The sequence below is a fragment of the Haemorhous mexicanus genome, chromosome 1 (genome assembly GCF_027477595.1).
Source record: "Haemorhous mexicanus isolate bHaeMex1 chromosome 1, bHaeMex1.pri, whole genome shotgun sequence".
In the NCBI taxonomy this organism is placed as follows: domain Eukaryota; kingdom Metazoa; phylum Chordata; class Aves; order Passeriformes; family Fringillidae; genus Haemorhous; species Haemorhous mexicanus.
In genome coordinates, this window is record NC_082341.1 from 18,041,697 (window position 1) to 18,049,346 (window position 7,650).

Below are 7,650 nucleotides of genomic sequence, written 5' to 3' on the forward strand. Positions count from 1 at the left end.
TGTGATGAAACATAAGGGAAAAAGTGTTACTTCTATATTTGAATTCCACTCTTACTAAGTTCTCATGCAAATTCATATTTTTCAAGTATAGTTATATTGTGGTGGTGACTGAGGCACTGATTTCTAAAATCATCCTTTTTGTTGCCTTTTACTGTACCTTGGATTAGTATCCCTGTGACTACGTTTCCCACTCCTAAAATAATGATACTTCTTTATCTTTACAGGAGCATTTAAAAGGTAAATTCATTAGCATTTTGTACATGAAATACAAAATCAAAATTGGAATAGTAATTGGTTGACCAAATGCACTAGTCTGTCGAAGGAGGAATGTGTCTTCTGTAAGCTTTTATCTTCTCTCAGTGGGCTCAGGAATCCTGCTTAGGTTTGAAGACTCATGCTCAAAAGAAAAGGCCACTCATCTGTTCCTATACCAAATATTCCTTCTTAGTTCAATTTTAAAGTTCAAAGAGTATTTTTAAAGTACATTTTTTCACTCTTTCACTCACAGGAAATTTTTCCTGAAACTTACTGTCTGTTTTCTTTCCCTTCCCTTCATCTCCATACAATGGAGGGCTTTGTCTAATATTTAGTATCTTCCCACAGATGCCACCTCAGTCTGTGGTTTTGAGCAGCAGCACAGGTACTCTTTTCTGTGGGCCACTCATGTGATCTGCAAGCCCATATCTGTGTGCATTTGGACCACACACCTTCCTCCCTATGGCCTCCAGCACAGCTGCCTGAACAGGAGGCCCTTCAGAGTCAAGGCACAGTCTGTCAGGGTAGTGAAGTACTGTGAGATATCTTTGGGACAGTCCTCATAATTCTGATCATTAATCTAGTTATGTTTCAATTCTCAAAAAAAAAAAACCACAATTCTTAAAGATTAACTAAGTATCCTTTGAATGATGTCCTCGAGATAGCCAGAATGTGCATAAATTCTTCTTTGGTGAAAAGTTTTGGTCTTAAAAAGAGGAGCTGGTCATGAAGGCACACACTGCTGCAGTACCCAGCAGTTGAACATTTTATTCCAGAAAGGGAATTCACAAAGTTGATACAGTATATACAGTGTAAGGAAAGATTACACTTACAAATGAGATTCAAAACACACACAGTTGGTCATAAGTGGCAATGAAATGTGTTGGAAACACTTGGACTGACTTGGAGAAATTGCTGGTTGATTTCTTACAGGTGGGACTTGGAGTCTTGGTCTTCCTCCTGTGCCCAGGCAGCCAAGCTGTGCACTGTCTGAGAGCATTGCCTCTCTCATTTCTCTCATCATAAGAGATGGAAAGGACTGAGTTTCTCACAAGGACTGGAGCATTTGTTCAGAGCTCTGATCACTGGACTTGAAGACCTTTGAACTTGTAGCTCCATATGCCAATGAATTAATTCCAGTTTACACCATGTTCCTCCTCAAAGTGGGATATAGGGAGAGCAAGCACAGAATCTCCCCGGGATGCATGTTAGGATATCTGGCATAAAGGAAGACACTTTTCTGTAGATCTGTTTTTTCTTTCTTTGTGTTTTTGCTGACTATTTTTGCTTGGGTTGAGTTGCAGTGTGGGGGAAGGGGGCATATTTTGTATATTGTTTTCTTGTAATTCATAGTCTAACGTAAAATGCATAAATAATCCATCGAGCCAAAGCACAGGGTTGTCCCTTTCTCATGCAGTCACAGCTTTGGTATGTCGTCAAGCTCATGCATGAGCATTCTGTATCTAGTCTCATGAATTTCATATTCTTTGTGTCCAATGGCACAGCTTGAACAGAACTGGTGGCTTATTCTCATCATAGAGGGCTACTTAGGCTACTTTTCCATGACTTGGGATATTGTAATCAAGCCCCATAAAACTCACAGCAGCATACAATGTCGGCTGCCCTGATTTGTGGCTGAGCATTCTAGCTTCCAGGTTATTATGCTGAGGGGGAGCATTTCTCCGTTTTTATGAAAGAAAATGAATGTCAGTGTTGTGCTCAACATTGTCTGGTTTTAAATATGTTCAAAATGCAAATGCAGTAAGTAACAAACTGCTCCTGGTGACACTGGGAAATATAGATGTTTAACTTGTGAGTCCTGAGTGACAATCGCTTTGACAGACAGCTCCAGCCCAGCAGAACCGAGGAAGCTTTGCCATGCAGTGTAACTGTTTAAAGGAGCTTGATTCTGGAACTTCTAAAGAATTCATAAAGAATTTTGGGTAAATTGCTCTTTAGGCACAATCCTTTGTCCTGGGTGAGAAGAGATGTGTAATTTGCCTGACAATGTTTGTCTCACAGGGGCATGTTAGAACTTGCTGCAGATGATACAGACATCTGCTGATCTTTCTGCCATGTACAGCACTACAGTGGAATTGCTCCTGCAGATCCAAACTGCCACTGCTGTCTGGCTGGAACAGGTTTCCACAAATACCCACTTTTCTGAGGGTTTAGGCCACTGAAGTCTCTGTTTCTTATGATTTCATCATTTCCTTACCTCCTGAAACTTCACACTCTGCTCTGCTTTATATGTGTGACTCCTGTGGCATTATTAAACTCCAATAATGTATGTAGCTCTGAGTGAGGACATCTATGTGCTAGCAGTTATCACACAAATGTTTGTTTGTGTGTCAAGGTTTAAACCCAGGGAGAAGCTAAGTGCCTGTAGTCTCTTTATCAGGGAGCCTGGCCTTTGAAAGGGTTTTAAAAATTTATGCCTGTTTGTAGTATGAAATCCAAACCTATATCTCACATGTATGTGTTTTAATTGATTGAAATTCAAGTCAGAACTTGAAAATGAAAGACCATCAGCTAAAAATCTGGTCAGACACTGATGTATAAATTTTTGTTTGTAACCATCAGTTATTATTGCAAGTCTAAAAAATATGCCAAAATCTTGTGATATCCCATAGATTCAATAAATTTATTTTAAAAGTAGGAAAGCTATTTTACATGTGAAAAAAGACAGGAAAAAATACTTTACAGTTTTTTTTTTTTACCATATTTTGAAAAGAACAGAGGTAAACATTGTGACTAGAAATATTAAAAAAATAAACCCTTTACTCTTTTGTTATAGGAAGATTTGGAAAATATTTAATAAATGCAACATTATTTGAAAGGATTTGCTGCTGCTGTTTGCAAATGTCGTAGGCAATGATACAGAGTTTTGTCTTAAAATATTTTTGTATTCTGCATTAGTCTCATAAGAACACTGCCTTTTATTTTCTTTTTACATGATCCAGGAACTTTCCAGACGGCTGGTCCTTTATTTTGCCATTTGACTTTTTTTTCTCCCCAGCCTGATTTCGTACTGGCTTTCACACTGATCACTGCTAGTACGTCTTTGTTACAGTAAACTGACTGGGTTTATTATAATAAAAAATAAAACACAGCTTGACTTGCAATCTAAATGTGCTGGAAAAGAATATGATACTGTTTAGAAGAGAAAAGGTTGTGAATAGAAAAACAGTACCACTTCAGTTATTTAAACATTTGCTTTTCTGCAGCTTGTCAAACTTTGTGCCAAGTCATAGCTGCTTTACTTTGTTTTGTTAATCTCAGCACCATGTGTCTTGGGCTTTTTTAATAGAGGACCAATCCTACAGTACTTACTCAGTTTTCAGTTTCAGGGAGTCTGGATAAGTACTGTAGGACTGCATTTTTTGTTAAATTAAGGTGGAAAAAATAAAGTATAATGTTGTACACTAGATGTTTCAAAACAGTTTGTGAAGATTAAAAAATACTACAAAGTAAGTTGCATACTAAATGAATTCTAGTATGCACCTTCATAATGAAAATAGTTTATAATTCTCGTCACATTTTAAGAAAATTTCTTTGAAGGTGTAAGCAGGACTTAAATAGGGAATAATGCATTAAATAGGAAATAATAAATAAAATATTTTAAAACTTGTTTGTCTAAAGTCAGGCCAGAGTATAGACTTTGCTTTTTCAGGGAAAATCTTTTTGGATAAGACTCTGCCAGCATGGAATCCTAGTTAGTTCTAAAAATTACAGTTTGACTGGTATATTTACCAAAAGCATTTGAAAGTGTAAGGTGCTGTAACTGAGGGTTGATTTATCTTCATCATCTGTTTCTGAAGTGATATGTAACATGAAAACAGCTCAGACACTTTTCTGGATCATATCTGAGGTACCTCAGAGAATATATGAGAATAATAATTTTAGATCACAAATTGAGTTGTGATAGTTCTAGAAATCACAGTGGGACCTTTAACATCAAAGCTTAAGCAGTCAGGTTTGATATAATCTAGATATTAGGAAGCTTTTATTAGTTAAGGAGAAAAATTCTCAGAATAAAAATGGTTTTTAAACCACATATTTATTATTAGGTACCTCCACTTCTAGTTTATTAATAATCCAGAGTTAGTTCAAAATTTTATCTAGAAATGCTTCTTTTAAGGGGCTGTTCTTGGGGGAATTGGGCAAACCTCTCTCTGCTCTGGTGTAGTAATAGTGTAAGTGCACAGGGGTCCAGCCTTTGCAAAGGCAGTTGAGTGAGCTCTGGTCTCATTCTTTTCTCTCCTCCAAATTCTAAAATCAATCACGTGGTTGTCAAATATCTAGGGCATATTTTGGAGTCTGCTTCTGAGGTCTCCAAAACATGGAGAGTGTTCACCACTGATAGTGAAAGGTGATGGAGATACCTTGGCTGATTGCAGCCCCTGATCTCATTTAGCATTACATTTTTGGGACCTTATCTTTTTATTGCATATTATCAAAGAGGTCAGTAACAAGCACAAAAGAAATACAGCAGTAATGCAGCCAAATCAAGTAAGTCTGAGCAGTAATGTGCAGAGTGGATGGGAAATATTGAACACGGAATGCTGCTCCTCTAGAAAACAGCAAGAAGGAGAAGACAGTGAGAACTTGAAAGCTTTGCTCTCTGGGGCTTCTTGTTGGTACTCTGAGTGCATACAAATGTGTAAGTGAAAGATGGACAAGCACAGGAATAAAAACACTCTCAGTGGACACCGTGCTTGTGAAGGATGAAATTAGAACATAAAAATTGATATGTCAGTAAGATTGAATCTGAAAACATAAATCCTAGAATGTGTGACTGGAATAGACCTTTTGTGCTCTCAAAAGATCTTCTCTAAGTTTTAACAAGTTCTTAAAGCAATTTCATCAAGATTATTACATTAATGTAATGTTTTCTGTATTGCTATATGATTCTGAAATTTTTTTTACTTCATCTTAATAAAAATGTTGGTGATAAAAAATTACATTTCCTAATGGCTTAAATCCTGGGAAATGCAACAGTGTTAGATTAACATTTTAAAATTAACAATTACAAAACAGAATTAGGAACAAAGTACTGAATATTCAATCAATAGTAAAATCCTAGAAAAATCCTATGGGGAGAAATATCCACTGATTATATGTTCCCCTTTCGTTGTCTTTAATGATTCTATCAATATTCTGTTGGATTTAATTGCCTATAGACAATATTGTTAGTTTCCCATCATCTGAGCAGTACAAATCCATGAGCAGTGCTGAGCACTACACAGAAATATCTGGCTTTGTTACAACTCAGTACTAGCCAGAAGCTGCTGTCACTTTCTAATGTTGTTGACAGTCCCAGCTCATATTCAACAGAATTTTCAAAGAAAAAGAGTGCATATTTTCCCTCTAGTTATTATGATGTCCCCAGATGGTGAACTGAAAAACAGTTTTCCACTGGCATAGATCAAAGTGCTAATACAATTAGCTTTATATCTGAAAAAAGTCCTATGCCTCTTGAATACATTTATTCACAGATGAATTCTTTGTGACTCATTTTAAGATAATTTTCAAATAGACCATAATGCTGGTTAATATTAGACTTTTTGCAAAGGTTTCTGGCCATAGCCTTATTCATATTTCTTGGTGTTTTTTTTTTTTTTAACAGCAGAGGGAGAAGAGAGAAGATGACAAGGGAAAAGTGCAAAGTGTCCTGGGTGTGGCACAGAAAGAATGCCATTAACTCATAAGGAAAATACAGATTTTATTACTTAATATTGCAAAGGGCTCTGCCTGTGTTGTACCACTATTTAATTTGTCTTAGTCTAATTTTTCTTTTTCCACAAGTTTCTCTTAAGCCTGTGTTTGTGTTTTACATGTATGAGTATTATATAAGTAATTCAATTTTTTCTTTACATCAAAAAAAAAGCAACTTTCTTTACAACTACACTTTTTTAAACAGCCTTTTTTTCTATTTGATCTAAATGGAGTTGAGTAACATCACTACTAGACCAGGTCCTTACCTTCTGCCTCTCTGAACATGTACTCACTGATCCTTGCCCTTCAATCTAGAGAGAAGTGCATGACAGACCACAGGGTGGTGGTCATAATATTTAACAGCTACAGTTATTGGGGTTGTTTGTCTGAAATCAGTTCAACTTAACAATGTAGGAGTCGGAGGGAAGAAGTCCCTTTATTACCACTGAAAATCACAGATAGCTAAAAATGCTGGGAAGTAAAAGGTACTCCAGCCATTGAATAGGTTTTTCTTTCTGAAGCTCAAGAATCATATTTTTCCTCATGTGGAAAATATTTCCTCAACTTCATTGAGATTAGCTGAATAGGATGTGATCCTGTAGGGACCATGGAGAAAGAAGCAGGATTTAAAATGCTGCTAGGGTATTTGTGTGCAGCTGGAATCTGAGCAAGTAACTGCCAGAAAAAATCCTGTGTGGGCCGTACGTGGTGCCAGGAGGCTCTTGAGGAATTACTGATACCTGTCAGGAGGTCCTGTAGTTCCTCTGTGTTTGTACACCTGATGTGAGGTCTGGTTCCTCACTCTTGCACTTCACATGTTCCAGCCTTCAAGGCACAATAATCCATATATAATGTATATATACAGCTGAAGGAAATCTGACAAACAAATGTATATATAAAGTGATCTTACTGTGCTGTGGCTATCAGTGCTCGGGATATTAAGGATTCATTGAACTATCTTGGAAATAAAGATTATTGCAAACCAAGAAATGTTATTGGAATATAGAAAAGTCTACAGACAAAGAATACATGATTACATAAATAATTTTTAAGGTGGTTTTAATGTTTAGTATAATTTTCAAAAGCCTGCAATAATCTATCACTGAAACACTTAAAAACATACCCACAAAACAGTTCATTCAGGAAATCCATTGGTCCTCTATTATAGTCTAGTTTCATTTTAAGTAGCATGGGAGGCAATCCCAGCAGCAGTGGTCTAGATGGTTTTATAATCAAATTATATGTCTTTGAGTTATTCTTGACATTTAGGGATTAAATCTCCATTTATGCTTTCCTTTTTTCATGCTGAGTAACCAAAACACTTCCTTGATTTATTGAGAGAAAGTGTGGACTGCTTTACATAGTTCATCTTTCCTTTCCAAATCCTTACTCATGTAAGTCCTGCTGTACACTTCCCAACTTCTGAATACTTCAAGTAAAGAACATGTGAGAGAAATAAGAAAAAAATAAAATGAAAGAGCATTTGAATGTTTTCCTTTAAAAAAAGCCTCTTTCTTCCTTCATAAGAATGATGGATCTATAACAATTGTCATTAATTATTTGAGCTATTTAAAGATTCACTCTTCTATGAGGTTTCAAATGTGATCACAAACAAATAAAAATATTATTTGTCATCTATCCATATTTCTACACCCTGTCATTTACCAAAGGTGTGGG